The following is a 19,788-nucleotide window of genomic DNA, read 5'->3' as shown; positions in this document are numbered from 1 at the left end:
ATACTAAGTCATGTTTTGCTTGGGGATGAAATTCTTACGTCACTCTGGAATAACGCTACCAAAAAGTGCTTATTGCTTAGTAAGGGGGTAAAGGGGGTAAAGCGGCGGGGGCGTATGGTGAGCTGTTTTTAATGACCACGACTTGATCACAACTCCCAGGTTCTGGTCACATTTGCTAGCCCGGTGTCTTATGTGTGTTACCCTCGTGGCTCAGCGCAGGCTCATCCTCCATCTAATGATGCCTCGCGGATGTCAGAGCGTTGCTACCAGACGTGGAACAAAGGTTTCTACTCCCCCATCCTTCACCAGACAAGCTCCCTTGATACCCCCACCACAGGAACTTGACACAGATAAAAGCCTCTGGATTCACGTAAACACAGAAACACTCGCCGTAGCGTCAGTCCTGATGCGCCTGTTGACACGTGCGAAGCAAACACCCCGGCAGCCGCTCTTCAAGCGAGGCACACCATGATCCCTCCTTCCTGAACAGCTGCTCGACCGCAGACCTGAAAAGACGAGCAAAGAGTTCTGAATAAAGCAACCAAGTTGGTATCAAAGTGATCGTGTACTGCCGGCTCTTTCTCAACCCAACCGACTCCACAACGACTTTCTCATCTGTTGGAGGTTTCTTGCTCGGGAGGGGGTTTCCCTTGCCTTCGTCACCAGGTCCTTGTGAACGTCGAATCACTTGTTCTTGTATGGCGTGTTTGTAGACCTGCTGCACGTGTAAAGTTCACTCAGATAACTTTTGTTCTGAATTCAATACAATAAATTGACTTGCTGAACTTGTGGGCCGGCGACGGGAAAGTCCAAGTTCTTATGAGTCACACACTGAAGGTAATCCATTCACTCAAGTCACGTAGTCACTCGGCACAAAGCGTATGCACAGAAAGTCACGCGTGCTCAACAAGTGGCACCTGTGTCAGTGGAACTCCAGCCTTTGACGAGCACCTGTGAGTCACTGAAACTCAAGTCGACTACCAGGGAGTCAGTGAAACTCGAGTCTTCGTCGACTACCCGTGAGTCTGTGACACTTGAGTTTTTGTTGACTACTGGCGAGTCTGTGAAACTCGAGTCTTTGTCGACGGCCCGTGAGCCAGTGAAAAAGGTACAAAAACAATGTTTCATTCCCGTTGAGTCACTTCAAGGAGTGGTATGGTACCCACCATATCTGTCAAGCCCCCCCTTTTTTACCTGGCCTTTCTTTCATGGCACCTTCCCATTTAATAGTTTCCTGCACAGCTTCCGGTCCACTTGGTAACACTTGGGCGTAATAACGCATCCTGTAGCCGGGCACGTCAATGAAAGCAGCATGTCAGTAAAATAACACGCTTGCACCACAGTAGCTAGTCGGGTCTTTACACCAGCACCTCCCACCCTCGTCCCAAAACAAATGTGCTGCTGGAAATGGCCCAAAGCTGTTTATTGTATTCTATTCTATTCTATTCTATTCTATTCTATTCTATTCTATTCTATTCTTGTATTTATTGCTTGTATTGGTTTTAGTTGTTCCAAATATTCGACTGTTCTAAGTGTCTGTTTTTATTTGAACTTTTCTTTTGTACTTTTGCTCATTCTTTATGCTTTGCTCATCTGTGGACTGGAAAAACACAACATTAGAATTTATTGGCAAGTCCGACTGTGTTTGCAGAGCAATTGCAGCAATCACCTTGCCTCCACAACGGAAAGACGAGCCAGGTGAGGGTTTACCGTCCAAAGTGGGCTCTGATGAGCTCAGCTGGGTTGTCCAACACGGTTTATTTCACGCGTTCTCTTATCTCCACCTGGCTTTAATCCGATCCACATCTCCCGCTTGAAGAGCCGATACGGCATCTCTCCTTTTCACGCCTTCTCACATCGCAAGAATTGACCCCCTGCCGGTTTACCCCCTCCCCCCTCCCGGGATGTGTTCCCTGGAAGCAGATACAGTATGCACACGTGTCGCTTTGCCGGTTTGTCGGCACGTCTCGGCTGAGATTGAATCGCTGTTGTACAGACGGAGGTGTGGATTACATCTGCTGCTGCATCGTGCCTCCCAGCAGACACGCAGCATCAGCAGAGAGAGTAAAAAAAGGTGGGGGGGTGGGGATTCAGGGTAATCGGAGAGACGGGAGTACATGAAGGGGGAGAAGAAGGAGAAAAGTGCTTTCAGTGAAGGTTGTGCACTTGGAGACACCTCTGTGGCTCCGCATCAAAGATGACGCATGAAGCCAATCAAACATTTCAGCAAGCATGTTTCAAATGACTCCAGTTGGCCCGCAGAAGGCCGGGCCCCCCGGCTCCTTGCAGTCGCCATGGCGTGATTGGCAGCTGGGTGAATTTTCCTGCCACCAGAGTGATAGAATACGCTCCACGAGTGTGTTGTTAGTCGATGCTGCGTGTGGCCGTTACGTCACGCTGTGGGAACCGTGTCAGGTCGTATATAAGAAATGCTTATGTGTCATAAAATGATCTGCAGGCGGGCTGGCAGCTGCATGACTCTGCAGTGCGAGGGAGGGAGGGAGGGAGGGAGGAACTTGCTGATAAGCGTGTTTGAACAAAGAGAGGCTGAGTTGTGAACCATTCAGGTTCAAATGTCACATGATTATAAAATGGCTGCATTCCAGGACACTGGTCCACCTCGACTTCTGTTGCTATTTCGGATGGTATAGTCAAACCGTGGTTTTCGAAAGCCCTAGGTTTTGTATGATTCTGTTTTCGCCAAAATTTTGCCCCGGTTTTCGTACATTTTCTCGATTTTCGCACACAGTAGTAATCACGACTACACTTGCACGTATCATTCCACGGAAACGATTCCCAAACAAAGCATCCCATGCGTTGCTGACTCAGTCTTGGTGCATTTTCCTCTCTTGCTCCTAATAACCACGGTTCGCCCTGCGCCGATGGCGTGATCAAGCACAGTACGCAACGTGTGTTAGACAAATAGGCTTTTGAACAGTCTGCGCGTTTTGTTTTTTTCAGTTGAGTACGACTTTAAAAGTTGCAAGTCTTTGATGACGAAGGTGAGAAACACGATTGAATTCAAGAAACGACTCACGGCAAAGTACGAAGGTGGCCGACTTCGCCAGGATGTACGAGAAGTCCGCATCAACAACATGGTCCACCTTGGCGAAGAAAGAAGAAATCAAAGAAGCTTTTGATGCAAAAGGGGTGTTAAGGAAACGTAGAGGAACAATGGAAGATGATGAGACATTGTTGGTGGGGGGGGGAAGTCTTCACGTGATGTTCAATGTTCATTTGTTATTTATAATGACTTTGCATTGGTTTCGACATGTGAAACAATAATTATTCTCTATAAAATGTATTTTGTGTTAATATTTTTGGGTGTCTGGAACAGATGAACTGGATTATTTCGTATGAAAAAATTTGCGATTTGTGCAATTTGGTTTTTGTTGGACCTCAGCAACGCATAGCATGCTTTGTTTGGGAACTCCATCCATCCATCTTCTATGCCGCTAACCCTCATTAGGGTCGCGGGGGTATGCTGGAGCCTATCACGGCTGACTTCGGACGAGAGGCGCCAGTCAAATCGCAGGGCACATGTACACAAACAGTCATTCATACCTGTTAACCAGTTAACCTCACATGCATGTTTTTGGAATGTGGGAGTACCCGCAGAAAAGCCACGCATGCACAGAACATGCAAACTCCACACACAGATGCCCAACGGAGATTCCAACCCAGATCTTCCACATCTCCTGACTGTGTGGCCAACATGCTAACCACTCGGCCGGACGAGTGTATTATGTTTGTTCACCTCAATCACACGCTGGCAGCGTCAACAGGCTTCTGGCATCATCCAGCCTGCTTATTTTTGTTTCCTGTACATCGGTTGGTTGTTAACACCTGGCATTCTGAAAAGGTGCACACGTTGAGAATATAACAGATGAAGGACATCATTTGCAGCAACAGTCTTGTTACTGAAGGTCAAGGCCCTCAAACATAAAGTGCAGCCATTTCATCCAATAGAAGACGCCAGCCTGCGCACGTCTGTGCCATGTGAGCGCCGTTCAAAAAGTGTGTCCACAAACTAAGCACGGTCACGCAGCTTTCCTGAGCCTTGGGGTCACGTCAGGACACGCTGCATGTCTTCTCTCATCAGGACACAACAGCAGCTTGTCTGAGTTTGCAACCGCGAGACACTTGAGAGTCTCTTCTTTGGTGAAAGGTGTGTTTCAAGGAAAATAGTCACTGCACGTCTGATGAAGATATGAGACAAAACCTACAGTATGTCTCAGGAAACTGCGATAACAACAACAAATGAGGATGAGGAGTGTCAATATTTACCTCAGAGGGACAGGAAGTGCATTTCTGTGGGGACTTAAGCGACCTAATCCACCTCTTAATACCAACACTATCACGTCACAAAGTTATCCAAACCATCGATAATACATTAAACAAAATATAACAAAGCTTAACATCACAGAATTGGGGATGAATTCCATTATTACCAAAGCAGCAAGCTCAGTTAACCCTTTAACTTTAAGTACATCCTGTCTAAACAACTCCACATGCCAAACCTCTACACTACAACATCATCTGGAGCAGCTCACAATCAACATTTATCTAATTACGTGATAAAAACAGAAAAATCAATCATTTGTAAGCATGGTCTGAAAGACTTCCAGTATATTTATAATATATGTGCATGTATTAGCGCTCAGACATCAACCAATCAGAGGACGGAATAATGTTGACGTCACCGTACGCCTGCTAGCTGGCCCGGTGAGGTGAATCTGAAATCTGATTGGTTGAAGAAAAAGCCCAATTTCTATTTGTATTATTTGTATTTGTATTTGTACTTTATTTATCCCACAGCAGGGAAATTCACTTGTTACAGCAGCAAGACAAGTAAAGAGAACAGTGTAAAGAAAGCATAGTGTCTACAACATGGTTCAGGTGGTGCAGGTGTTGTAGAGCCTGACAGCGGTCGGTATGAAGGACCTGCGGAACCTCTCCTTCTTACACCGTGGGTGTAACAGTCTGCTGCTGAAGGAGCTGCTAAGGGAACCCACAGTGTCATGTAGCGGGTGAGAGGTGTTGTCCATGATGGATGTCAGCTTAGCCAACATCCTTCTCTCCCCCACTTCCTCCACGGAGTCCAGAGGACCGTCCAGGACAGAGCTCGCTCTCCTGATCAGCCTATTGATCCTGCTCCTGTCCCTGTCCTAATATTGCTTAAGTGACATGGGCCAGCACTACCAATTCTGAAGGCCCTGGGCAGATTACATTGACATGGCAACACATCAAAGCTGAAATCTGATTGGACAAAATCAATTTTGCAATTAGCTAGGTTGGTAAGTTAATAATTCCAGTCCTGTGTGTGTTTTTATTGTTGAAACGTGGCATGGCGTGGGGGAGGAATGATCTGCTCATTCTATCAGTGGAGCAGGGCAGTGATAGTAATCTGCCACTGAAGCTGCTCTCCTGTGGGGAGGTGATGCTGTGCAGTGGATGATGCTGCCTGTCCATGATGGAAAGGAGGCTCCTTGGTGTCCTTTGCTCTGCCACAGATTGGATGTCAGGCTGTCCAGCTCAGTGCCATTGACAGAGCCTGTCCTCCTCACCAGGTGGTCCAGGCATGTGGCGTCCTTCTTCTTCAGGCTGTTCCCCCAGCACTCTAAACCACACAGGAGGGCACTCACCACCACAGTCTGGTAGAAGATCTGTAGCAGCTTCTGCATAAGAGCTAAGAGACACACCACAAAATGAAAACAATAGACTGTTGGGTATGAATGAACACAATTTTAGGGAACAACTACTCAAGTTGGAGTTGCAAATGTAGGTCAGTGCTTCTGGGCGTGCGTAGTCCAGCAGAAAAGGCTTTGTTTTCCCTGACGGCACGCCACTGTACACGTACGCAGTACTTGCTGGAGATGTAGACGAACATTTAACGTCTTTGTGAATGTACTGTTTGGCAGCGTCACGACGTTCCGAAATATAAAAATATGGAAGACAGACGGCACCACAACAAGCTCTAATGAAGAGCAGACCTTGATTCTGGATCTCATTTTATTGACCAAAATAAGCGTGTTGTCACCCACGCTATCTGCTTATGGTTGACACAGGACGGCACCACTGCCACATGACGGAGTTTGGTTTGCATGATTGGGAAATATGAGACACTTCTTATTTGGTCATCAGCAGCCTTTCCCAAACTGGCAGCAGGTCATAGCTCAGTGACAGCACAAGCGATCACATGTCAATCATCTAATGCCTGCTGGACAGTGGCCTGTGGCGGTCCAGTCAGGCCAGGTAGAAGCACAAGGCAGGGGAAGACACATCAGTCGTCATATTGCAGGTCCACCTGTTGGTGAGACGGTGGTAAATGTTCTCCAGTGATCCTCCCCACATGATATGATGATGTTCCGGTTGTCGATATCACTATGGAGTAGTATCCTACTTAAACGTGCTTGTGCCAACATGAACCACGGACTCTAACAAGGCTTGCATTTGATGGTGGTACACTTCCATGGACCAGTGAAGCACACAACCTGCCCTGGGGGGTGTTACCGCTGTGCAAATACTCGCTCCAGTGGACAAGGACAAGCCGCAACCTTCACTGACATGACAAAGCGGCGGGCTGTGTAAAAGTCTGATGAGACACAGCTGATTGGCTCTTAATGGTGTGTGTTTCCTCACATGACAGCCCCTCCCACAACATCATGTCCTCACGTTAAACACATTCACACACAGGTGCGCTCAGGATGTACACTCCTGATGGAATGGAATATTTTGCAAATACACATCTTCAAGCTACCAGACAAATGTCCCCAGGGCCACACTTTGGACACCCCTGCTCTACGGGCTTCCAGAACCTTCACGTTATGCCAGTTATAGCTCAATTATTACTTCTCTTGCAGCTCAAGCGTTATCATGCCTATTTTGCCTTGAAGTGTCCTGCAAAAAAACACTTGTACTTGTTCTTTGCTTTCCCAATGACTTTTTAATGACGCAAATACAGTAACTGTAATGAAACAACTTGACATTTCTACTTACAAATCATGACATTCCGAATGCTTTGTCATGCAATTAGTCGTACTCTTGATTGGCCGCACTGTCTGGTTTGGTAGCATCGCTGATTTCATTGCTGGATTACATCCTAAGTCTGATGAAACAGTAGGAGGCCAAGTTGGAGATCTTCATGACGTTCTGGTCAAGTTGGCTCGAATCACATGTCAGATTTGCACATTCGACTGCATTACAAAGTCTTCAAAAGAACGCTTCAAGTTGAAATATTCACGTTTGTTGACTTGTTTTCAGTTTTATTTATGCAACCTTGAATATTTGTCACGTTTTCCTGGGTTAGCGTTGGTAATATCCGCGCTGCTGCGGCTCCGAGCAGGAAAGAGAATAAAAGAAGGGAAGGGCCCCACAGATAACTCCCAAACCATCAACATCAGTGTTAGCTTTTGACTCTGTTGGGTTTATTTGTGTTTGCAAATGTAATCTCACTTGTGCAAACGTTTCCATTTGTGAGCTCATCTGTGCGCAAGGAAACTGGCGAGAGTCACCTCCTCATAAATCTGCTTCTTCTCTCCCAGCAAGTGGAAGCGGAAGCGAGTCGGAGAGCTTCAGGCGCTCATATTCACAGATACTTAAACTCACTGATGCCCTGCTGCCATGATGGATGTCTCTTTTTTGGGTCTGGAAATGACCCTTACATTGTCTTCGTCAAACCAGGGGCTCTGTTGGTTTTTCAGCGTTTTCCCACCGAGGGGTTAGAAAGTCCTTGAAAAGCAATTTGTCTACTTCTATCCTCACGTCCGAGGCTCACTCCTCCAGCTACTTTCCCATCGTCTCCCCTTCTCATCTTCCGGAAACTTTGTACTCTATCTTAATGTTCTTACCGTGCTTTCATCTCACCAATTTTCCCTGTGCATTGCTGTCTTTCTCCACTGCAGAATGAATCGACTCAAACCCGAAGGCTCGCTGCACTCTGGCCACTTAAATCTCCTCATAATGGAGCCCACCGCTTCCTAAATGGAGTGACAAGAAGTGTATGAAGGTCGTTTAATAATCCACTCCAAAGGGTGGCCATGGATGTCTTGTCTGTTAGCTCGATTTGGCGGCCCCATTTGGGGAGGGACAAATCCCGGTTGACTTTCTGAGCAAAAGGCAGGTGTTGCTGTAAGGTGGATGACTCTATATCTATATATCTATCTAGCTATCTAGCTATCTAGCTATCTAGCTGCAGCCACGTAGCTATTGCTAAAGAATCGTCATTGAGTCAAGTGGAGAGTAAAGTGATTGGCGCCGCCTACCTCCACTCCTGTGTCGTTGTGAATTGCATCTCCACATTTGGTGACCCTCGACGTGGGTAAAAATGTTGACTGACGACCAGACGGTGCTGGCGGCGCTACAAGCTAGCGGGTTAGCTACCACAGCCGTGATTTCAATGTATGGAAGCCCAGTTCTGGCAGTGAGGAATAACACAGGACGTGATGAAGTATTTCCACGTATTGGCGCTGCTGGATGCCTCGATGACGGCAAGTACGGGAGCCCATAGGTCTGTATACAGCCGTGATTTATTATTGCTTTTCATTATAGGGAAAAACCCGATACCGATATCAACCGACAATATATTTTTATGCCAATATTGGGACAATAATATCGGTGGGATTGTGTATTGGTAAGATTTGCCTCCCGTCTATAGTAAAAAAAAAAGTTGGTTTGTACCTTTTTGCGTTCTTTAGTAATCAGCAGTAGAACATAGGCAAGTTTCAGGAAAATATCAGTTGCCAACTAAAAAAGGGAGAAAAATAGCTTTTTGTGAAAAGATACTAAAAAATCAGATTGTCACACGTGCACCCTCGTTGCGATTGTGACGTATGCGTTAGGCTGGCTCTAACTAGCAGGCAAATGCTGAAGGGGTTGACTGGTACGGGGGCCTGACCAGTTCATTAGTTCATCCTAATGCTTAGTCTGAATAGTTCTTTCAATAAATTGCAATGTGTGTGTGTGTGCGTGCGTGTGTGTGTGTGTGTGTGCACTTGTCAAAATGCATTTCGGCTTTAAGGCTATTAGGCTGTGTTGTATTGAAAAGGCGCTAAGAGAATCACCATCAAAATTGACAGCAAAGGATGCGTCTTTGCCGTTTGTCTCGCTCCATCTGCTTTTCAAAGCACGGCTGTGAGGTCGGAATTGTTGACCCACGACGGCCCTTTTATCCGAACCCGTGTCTTAATGCGAGATTAATATGACTTTTAATGAAATTAAACAGAGTGTCATCTTCTAATGCAGTCAGCGACCGTTGAAGTCGTACATCCCGAGGTGGCGATCTGTCACAATGCTAATCAACAGGCAGGTAATTGACAAGAGAGGCGTGATTGTCTTAGTCCTTATTCAGCTGCTGTGTGAGAGTTAACGAAGCGTGAGATTGGTGCCTTGCCTTGCCGCTGCACATTCTCAGCTTGCAGGCCTTTTGTTCTGCAGGCTTTTGTGAAGGCTGGCCTGATTCATTGCAAGCCTCCACTGCTGAAGGAGCTGCTTTTTGTCACACACACCCACAACATGCACACCGGCGTGCACAAAGGCTGAAGCTCTGCCAGCATTTCGTGGGATAATCTACCTTCCTGGAGGTTGGCGACTGCACCCTCCCTCTTCCCTCGTTCCCAACGTTACACCGCTCCCTCCCAAGCCCCCCCTTCCTTCTTATCAGCGCAGAATTAGCAGGACGGGGTTTCCTGCCAACTTCTGGAAGCACTGAGCAGCCGTTCCAAACAAGAACATAAATGAAGACATTCCACCAGTGCAGGAAAAAGTGTCCTCAGCTGCCCTCCCCCATCTTTTCCGATTCTCCCGGACCGTCGTGCACGCACGGTCGATGCACTGAAACATGCACAAACGTAGACTGCGGCCACTGAGCACAGCTACGGACGTGGAAATGAAGATGCTCGTGAAGAGTACGCATGCGAGGGTGTTTAACTAAGTCCCCCAAAAAGGATTTGAAAGATTAAAGCTTGTCCCACATCGTGTATGATCTCAAACCAAGCCATTGCAATTCATTTGGGTGATTTTGGAGCCTCCAGAATGGAACCCCTTGATGAGGAGCACTTTGTCGCCATACTTGCCGGCTGTGTGAAAAATACTTTTTGCAGAGTTGAAAATTCCCAGCTATGACGTGTAGATGGCAATTAGAGGGCTGTCCCATTCCAGCCCCCCCAAGAGCACATCTGGATGGAAGCTATTGCAAAAAACACTTTGACTCAGAATGAGTTTGCTGGTGAAAGGTCAAGGAGGTCTAATTCAAAAGCAGCAGCAGCATGGGTGTTCTCTCGATACCACTGTGAAGGAAAAACAAACCTTGGAATTAGTCGGGAATACGAAAAGATTATTTCTGAACAAACCCAAAACAAACGTTTAGAAGGTTAAGTGATCGCTCGAGTGGGTCTTAAATAATTTAGAAAGCGCCGAGATTTCTCTGCGCCAGTGAGTGGTCCATCAATAGAGGAACGTCATGACAGAGGTCTGCGTGAAATGATTAATCACGTTCTCCTCCGTGTGGTTGGATCGGTGCCAGAGACAGGATGCTTCCTTTTCATCTGCTCTCCTCTGCCTTTTGAACAGCCCAATCTCCCACGTCTGCTCTACTTTCAACAGCTTATCGCCATTCGGCACTTTTACAGTTGCTTTTCTTAGACAGAAAGCTGCCAACTTCCTGCACTTGCAAGGCGACTGTGTTGAAGCGCTACGTGTGCTTTGTAATGTTCGCCGCATGCGTGATTCAGGTGGCAATGACCCAGAGTGACCCTCGGCCACGAGGGCAGACGTGCTTCCACGTTGACAGACTGCCAACCTTGAAAACATTTTCAGCCGTTTCAGCTTTTTCTCACATGATGCCTTTTGCTCTACTTTTCTTATTTTTTAAATTCTTTGGGTTCATTCCATGTCTACGATGTGTCACGAATGGGGGGGGTGTCACGAGGCAGTTCACGACCCGAGACAATGCACGAGATCAGGTCTACGACAACTTTAGCATTACTTTTAAGTCATTTATATATCGCAATGTATTGCAATCTACTCGCTTATATTACGTTCCGCTCTTCTACACTGTGTACATGCCAGCGGCCCCGCCTCCACCCGCCAAGACAAAGAGACTGTATGACTGACAAATGCCGTTGTTCTATGGACCAACGCGCCTTGGTACTGAAACCAATGCACAGAGTGAACTCTCTTCCTGCCTATTTGGAGGCAGGAGACGAGGAAAACAGACACGCATGCACAAAGCAATATATTGAGGCCGGCAAAATGGTCAAGTTAATTTTCATTTATTGTGTGATGAATTCATTTGGGTTCATTTATTATCGTCCCAGGCCTCGTGCCACAGAGACATTTTTTATCTGAACGAGAAATCTTGTCGCGTTTTAATCTGGCGAGGTCTTATGACACAAGATCTTGTCAAGAAAGAACGAGCCACGGGCCACACTTTGGACACCCTGTGATTTTACAGCTTTTTGCTTTTGGTTGAGCGCGTAATGTGACGTCAACTCTCGTCAACAATTTACAACAATCGGCAGATGTGAAATCAGGAGAACGAGTCATGCGCGCACGTACACACACGGGAAATGATGTCCTACAAGCTGACGAACCACAGCCTTAACGGTCTGGGTCGCCTCAGCTCGAGGATTATTTTGGGTGGTGCACGTCACGCTACACGCAATGCCTCAAGGCGTCGTTTTGCCCCAACATCACGGCACTGGCGTAGGCGCCGACGGCTGGCTAAACAAGGAAAGGGAAACCGACGGAATGCATACACAAAGGTCAAAATGTGTACTAAAAATGTGTACATCTTGGCAGGTCTGCACTGAGGTCACATTCTCCTTGAATGACACAAACTGAGCCCTTGATGAACGATGGCTCGCGTTCAAGCCGTTAAAGATTTTTCATGAAGTTGAATTGTTGCGCTGCTAGAATTTGACTGCTAAAGCTTTGCAGCTTTGAAAACAGACCTTGTGTTTTCTAAAGCCAACGAAACCTGCTCAGGAGCCGTGGATCATGCTGTGACCAGTCTTCACCTTTGCTCTCAAATAAAACAATATTATGTTTGGAGTAATAATGCGCTGTGGCTTTTTACACGCGCCACACTTTTTATGGCGCACTTCATAGCGGATGAGGATTGCAATCTGGCTGAGATGTCACAAAGCGTGCTTGCAGGCCTCCCCTTTGAGCTCAGACGTTCCCCCCCCCCGTGGCACGACTGGAAACCAGACGTTTTCACAAGGAGCCTCGGGGATCCGCCTTTAAAATGTCACGACTGTGTCTCCGTGTAAAAAATCAAGTTTCGTTTGAGTCACAGGGTGAGTCATAAAAGGGACTGACGAGTTAGTCTGTGACACCAAATCTTGATCGGCTTACACTCATTCTGAAACCAGCGCATCAGAGTCGTCATTTGACATGTTCTACCATCATCTCATGGTTCCCAAGTGGGGGTAGGAGTATGACTGCCCCTTGAAGGCCCTCCAGGGGGTACTTGAGATTTAAAAAACATCCTGATCTCCTGCTGATTTTGTAAGTTTACCTCCTTCCAAAGACATGAACAGTATAGAACTTGTATGGTTTCTTCTAACTGAGAAAGACAGAATGTACATTTAAAATCTGCACTTTGAAATGACGATTATTTGGCATTCAGTGAATTACTTCTTTGGTTACCATTTCATGTTTTTTTATTGCCAAATGTTTCAAACAATACCTACAGATATATACTGTAAATATTCCACAGGGTTAGGGTTAGGTTTGTAGGGTTAGGGTTAGGGTTAGGGAGTAGGGTTAGGATTAGGGAGTATGGTTAGAAGGTGGGTTAGGATTAGGGAGTAGGGTTAGGATTAGGGAGTAGGATTAGAATTAGGGAGTAGGGTTAGAGAGTAGGGTTAGGATTAGGGAGTAGGGTTAGGATTAGGGAGTAGGATTAGAATTAGGGAGTAGGGTTAGAGAGTAGGGTTAGGATTAGGGAATAGGATTAGAGAGTAGGGTTAGGATTAGGGAGTAGGGTTAGAGAGTAGGGTTAGAGAGTAGGGTTAGGATTAGGGAGTAGGGTTAGGATTAGGGAGTAGGATTAGAATTAGGGAGTAGGGTTAGAGAGTAGGGTTAGGATTAGGGAATAGGATTAGAGAGTAGGGTTAGGATTAGGGAGTAGGGTTAGGATTAGGGAGTAGGGTTAGGATTAGGGAGTAGGATTAGAATTAGGGAGTAGGGTTAGAGAGTAGGGTTAGGATTAGGGAATAGGATTAGAGAGTAGGGTTAGGATTAGGGAGTAGGGTTAGAGAGTAGGGTTAGAGAGTAGGGTTAGGATTAGGGAGTAGGGTTAGGATTAGGGAGTAGGATTAGAATTAGGGAGTAGGGTTAGAGAGTAGGGTTACGATTAGGGAATAGGATTAGAGAGTAGGGTTAGGATTAGGGAGTAGGGTTAGATAGTAGGGTTAGGATTAGGGAGTAGGGTTCGAGAGTAGGGTTAGGATTAGGGAGTAGGGTTAGAGAGTAGGGTTAGATAGTAGGGTTAGGATTAGGGAGTAGGGTTCGAGAGTAGGGTTAGGATTAGGGAGTAGGGTTAGGATTAGGAAGTAGGGTTAGGATAACTGAAAAAAAGTTGAGCACTGCCATACCCTAACCTTGCTGAGCCAGAGGAATAAGTGTGGTGGCCTTCCAGGGCCAAAACACTTAACGGTTAGTGTCCGCCCCAGTTAGCATGTTTTTTAGTCAACGTGGAAAATTTACACCAAAATTTTTGTTTGGTTTGCGTACATTTTCCAGTTAGCGTACAATATGGCGCAGGTCTTGCTGTGTTATTAATACACTGCGTGGATTCAACTGTGTTCATTATTTTTATCACCAAACGTCCTTTTAGCATCCTTAGCTTGCTAACAAAATGGCAGCCAGAACCGCAAGTCAACTCTATGATGTCATCTTCACATCAGAAATGTTAACACCAAAGATATACAGTAGTTTTACAAGCATAAAACAATTTGAGATGCATCGACATCACGAATGAAAGCGATGAATGAACGTTTCAGGTTATTCTTACCTTCGCTGAAGACGTGACTGTTCCCAAAGACACGACGTGGCAGCAAGATTCCTTGACCATGAAAACATAGCATTAGCAGTGGATGCATAATGATATCCATATTAGTCCAGTAGTTATTAATAAAAATCACATTTACCCTGATGGCGGTTTTCTTCTGGTCTAGGTCCGTAGCTGTGTTGATAGCAGTTTGTTTATAGCCTCATTCTTGTCTTCCTGTCATGACAATTCCAAAGGTGCCCTATTTTTCATATTCTGGATCATAGTATCCGCAATTATTTCATTATCTGGATCAGTTTTTGATATTTTGTTGGAAACCTGTCCTGTATTTTTTTTTTCAAAGTGCTCTGACCATTTTTTGTGGAGTTATATGCACAAATGCCGAAAATGGTCCAATCTCGCAATGTTAAAGAATCCTTCCAAAAAATTCCTGGATCCAGACCGTGCAAGGTCATTTAAAAAAATGACTCATGGCAAAACAGGAAGGTGGTATTGAAGAGGAAGGTGTTAATCTCGCCGTCACATTGTGTCTTTGGGAACAGTCACGTCTTCAGTGAAGGTAAAAGTAAGCTTAAATGTTCATTTATCATTTCTATGTATTTATACGCATCCTGTTTTATGCAAGTAAAACTATAAAAAACGTGTTTTGTGTTAACATTTTTGGCTTTCTGGAGCGGGTTAATTGGATTTACGTGATTTCTTGTGGGCAAAATATTTTGGGTAGCGTCGGAACTTGTGGAACAAATGATTGACAGCAACCAAGGTTCCACCAGTGATGAATGGAAGTTATTGTTATGCTTTTCTGACGGAGTAGGCATTTCTTAGAAGTAACTATGTCGCATACACTGAAGGTCCACGGGTATGGAGCAGAAATACTTGACTCACCCCAGGCGCAGGCAACCTCAAAAGACTCGAAACAATGCAGTTTTATCTGTAACGGATTCTGCCAATGGTGGAGGGTTGTGTTTTTTGCCAACCACACCCCAACTCGGACATGAGAAAGGTGGGAAACATACGGAGACTAATAACAGTGCAGCTGTAAGACATGAGCTTTGATTGGCGTAGCGCCCGTTGCAGAGACTGACTCTGTTGTTTCTTTAAGCCTGTGGAATAAACAAGTCAGTGCATATCAGCAGCGCACGTTCAGTGTCTTTGCAAGACGCAGCGTCTCAAATTAAAGAGCTGCCTGAAAGAAACTGTCAGCAGCTGTCTTTAAAAAGTTTGCTTGTTTGCCGTTGAGGTAAACCACCCATCTGACCATCTCTTATTTGTTTTCATCTTCGCGTTTTCTTTTAGGGTTTTTTTTCCCCATTTTTTCCTCCTTCTCCTTTCCTTGTCCCCTTCTATTTATCCTGTCCTTTCTCTCCTGTTGATATCCACATCCTCTTTGGTGTTGCACTGCGAGTGACGCTGGGTTTGTATACAAGAATTCCTTTTATTAACTATGCCAGGGTTATTGCTATGGAATGTAGTCCTTCTCGTTGTATTGGTCTGTCTTGTAGGGTGTTTCCTCCATCATCCTTATTGTCATAGTAATATGATCTTTAATATGCATCCAGATAGCTGATATCTTGGACAACAAGCACTCTTGTGACTCCTGGACCTCCTTTTAGTTTGATGTAGATTTTCCCGTTAGTGCTCCAAGTGTTTTGAATCTTTCCTTGCTTCCTCAGGTCTCGTGCTTTCTTGGCGATGTCGGAATTGCGTTTTGTCAGATGCTCATTCATGTAGACGTTGGTGCCTCTTAGCTTCTTTCCCTGTTTCAGCAGTGCAGTTTTGGATTCCCTGTTGGTGAACTTAATGATGACAGGTGTGGTGTTGTTTCTGCCATGGAGTGGGACGCAAGTGTCAATACTGTTGACATCTACATCCACCTCCTTCGAGTGTAGGAAGTTAGCAATCTGTTGCTTTATTGAAGGGACATCTCTTGACTTGGATGTGATTTGAAGCCCTGTGAGGACCACATCATTCATTCGTGCCATCTGATCCATCTCATCAATGAAGTTTTTAATTTGCTCCTTGATATTCTCCTTTGCTTCTTTCTCTTCCTCAAGGGTGGTGCGGAAGTCAGCATTGTCCTTCAATAGTGCCTTGATATCATCCTGTAGAATGTTGATATCATTGCATAGTGCTCTATTTTCTTCCCTGGGGTCTTTAGCGTCCTTAAGATCAGTACATGCGATGGCTTCCATAAGGTTTATAGCCTCCTTGAGAACAGTGCGCAAGGCAGCACTATCTTCCAATAATGCCCTGATATCATCCTGCTGAACCCTAACATCCTTGCAAAATGCTGTATTTTCTTTACGGTTTATCGCTTCTTGAAGAGCAGAGCGCAAGGCAGCATTGTCATTCAGCAGTACCTTAATGTCGTCCTGCCAAGCCTTGATATCTACCAAAGGGTATTTAACCTCCTTAAGAGCAGCGCTCAGGTCTGCAGTTTCATCTTGCAACTTCTTGACTTCTTTTCTTAGTTTTTTGATAGACTTACTCTGTGCTGTATTTTCTGCCATAATGTTTGTAACACCATTACTGACATCCCTTGTGACTTCAAGGAGGTTTTTGTAATTACTCTGAGCATCTCTTTCCAGAGACGTTATAGCCCTCCTTATAACTGCATTTGAAGCTGAATGTTTCTCTGCCATTGAATGCAGTTTCTCAATTGCTTGCATTATTTGCGGTAGAGTGATCTCTCTACCCTTGAGGAACTCCTTGGTAGCATTCATAAACTCTAGGTATCCTGGAAAATGGTCCACGTCCACTGCGAATTCAGAGCCAGAATCATTTTCCTCTTCAAGTTCAGAGCCAGTATCATTTTCCTTTGTGTTTGACATTGTTGCTAAGCAACCTCTTTGAACTTCAATAGTTCGCTAATTAGCTAGACTTGCTAGCAGGTATCAATACTTGTATCTGTACCTCTCGACTATCCAAGTTAAAGGAATTCAGATGGGGGATTCAGCCATCAGCACTGATCCTGTGCTCATGAAGTGTAGTCAGGAAGGCACCAAAATAGTTAGAATTTCCAGTATCATCAACAGAGCTCCTGCCATACACGTCCTTCCCCGTCAAGGAAAAAAAAATGCTTGAATGCTTGTCTTTTTTTTTTTTTTGCACAGATTTGTTTTCACCACTTTCTCGTCTCACAAATAATGAATGAGCACCAACTGTTTGTTTTCTAAAAATGTGGTGAAACATCTCTGCTTTGGGGTTTAGTTTGTTCAGGATGCTCGGCAGTTCTATTCTCCGCAAATAATGTTTGTAATTTGTTCCTCAACCACATTGTACCAACAAATCAATCAGCCTCATGCAACGCAATGCGCGGAATATGACAAAAACAAACCAGCTGCTTGTCAGATTGTCCTAAATCTCGGGCAAAAACCCCTTCTGGAGGAATGAATGACACCAGCAGTAGGACAGGGCTTCAAACTGTTTTGGCTGAATTGTAGTTGTCAGGAGGCCACCATGATGAAGCTCAATTAGCGCATTGTGCAATGAGCTAAGCAGCAGTAATCACCGGCTGGAGAGCAGACTTATGTGGCAGCGGCGATATTCACTCCAAGCTGAAAAGGGGATTCACAATGGGACCTGGAGTCGTGGAGGGCAACTAATGAGCAGACATGATTCACGCTTGCTCTCCCCAACAGAGGAGCCTCGACTCGGGCAGAGCGAAGGCTCACAAGAGGCGCGGCGACACATTCCACGACACAGCCTGACAGAGCCAGGAGGGTAAAGGAGTGATTCAAATGTCTCTTTTGCAGAAGATGGATGAAGCAGTCAAGTGTCAAGCGTAAGCACGTTTATTGGTGGAAACGCAGCAGTGGTCATATTCCAGTGAAACAGATGCCTCAAAAAACTCCTTCTAACCTTTTCAAAATACCACACATTTGCAATAGTTCATGAGGTAAACCGAGGACGCATGCCGGATAGGATCAAACGAATCATTACCAATATATGCTGTTTGTATATTTGTGTACATTTGGCGCCGAGGTTATGTTTTTGCCGGCGTTTGTCTGTTTCTTTGTCTGTTTGCGTTCAAAATAACTTGAAAAGTTCTGAACGGATTTGGATGACGTTTTCAGGAATTGTCGGAAATGGGATATGGAAGAACTGGTTACATTTGGGTGATCCAAAATTCAACATTTTCCCCAAAATCAACCTTTTCCCTACAACTAATTATTATTACCTGCTGCTACTGCCACATTTCTCAACCCATTCACCTCATTCCAACATCAACTCATTCAGCAAAGTCAGCACATTCATGCTATTAGCCACAGCACAACAATTCCAACAGTTTTTCTTCCGGAATGCTTAATGCCTTTGATCTAAAGAGTTCTAGATGCTTCCACATTTCTCAACCGATTCAGACCGTTCCAACATCAAAGCATTCAACTAATAAGAGCATTCATGCAATTTTCCACATACTGAGAATTCCCACTTTTCTTGACGTTCCCATTTTTCGAAATTCAAAATGCCTTTGATCTACAGTAAAGAGTTCTAACAACTTACACATTCCTCAACCGATTCAGACAGTTCCAAAGTCTAAATTCTCAACTCATTGTAGACATTTAGCCTTCCTGGCACATTGCGCTATCATGCTAGGTGTTAGCATGTTAGCATTGCTAGCATGTTAACGTTAGCATACTATCATTTTTAGCTACTGTATTTTCATAGGTAGAAACATGCATAAACACTTCGCACAATCATGCTAGGTGCTCGCATGCTAACTTTAGCATGTTAGCATTCCTGGTAAGTTAACATTAGCGTAGTATCATTTTTAGCAATTTTAATAGGAAAACACTTACAAAGACTTAGCACTATCATGCTACGTGTTAACATGCTAACGTTACCATCTTAGCATTACGAGCATGCTAACATTTATTGAGCTTCAACTTATTGAGGGTCACAAATTTGTTAGTTAATTAATTAGTGAGTTAACAAGTTAATTTTTTCTCTGGAATACCAATTGTGCATTTAGCTATCTCTTACTATACTTAAAGGAAGACTGCACTTATTTTTTTAGAATTTTGCCCACACATCATCCACAATCCTCATGTAAGGCATGACCACACATCCTTCTCTTTTCTGTGCATTCTAAATATGGAAAAACAGATAAAAAGAGACAGGTCATTACTGCACGTAATGGGACACACCTATGGCGCCTACAAACAGTGTTATAAAACCTCCAACAAGGTTTTATGGTTTTCTATCCATGCTGTGACCACGTAGTAACAGGTACATTCATGACATGTAACATGTAATACTTGCAGTATTTTGCCATATTTTGGTCATTTTAAGCATTACTGGAACTTCCTTCCTGATGATTTTACAACGCAACATAGAAACAAATGCTACACCAAGCATGCTCTTCATTGAGAGCGTGGCGCTGACATGCTGCATGTGATTGTGTGGTGAAGCTAGTCGCTAGCTGGCTAGTAGCTAGCCGGTGTCAATCCGGCAGTAACGTAGTTCGGTTGTTGTAACAATATTAATAATAATAATAACAATGGCTGCCTTGTGTCACGTGGTTTCTTCTTCCTCTTCTTCTATCTGTTATGGGACATAGACTCCTTGCATACATTTAAACTACAGTATCATTAAAACAGATGTTTCTGCAATTACCAAAAGAAACATTTTGAGGTTTTGTATTTTGAACATAGATTATATGAAATGTTATGGGTGGGACGTAAAATGTCCTCCAATTCTGGAGTGGCTCGTGGATATACAGTAACACTTGTCATCATTACCATCTTGATTTGATTAGTTTTGCCTTGAAG

This window comes from Dunckerocampus dactyliophorus, chromosome 8 (assembly GCF_027744805.1).
Source record: "Dunckerocampus dactyliophorus isolate RoL2022-P2 chromosome 8, RoL_Ddac_1.1, whole genome shotgun sequence".
In the NCBI taxonomy this organism is placed as follows: Eukaryota; Metazoa; Chordata; class Actinopteri; order Syngnathiformes; family Syngnathidae; genus Dunckerocampus; species Dunckerocampus dactyliophorus.
The sequence above is the reverse complement of the archived record's forward strand: the minus strand, read 5'-3'. Positions refer to the sequence as shown.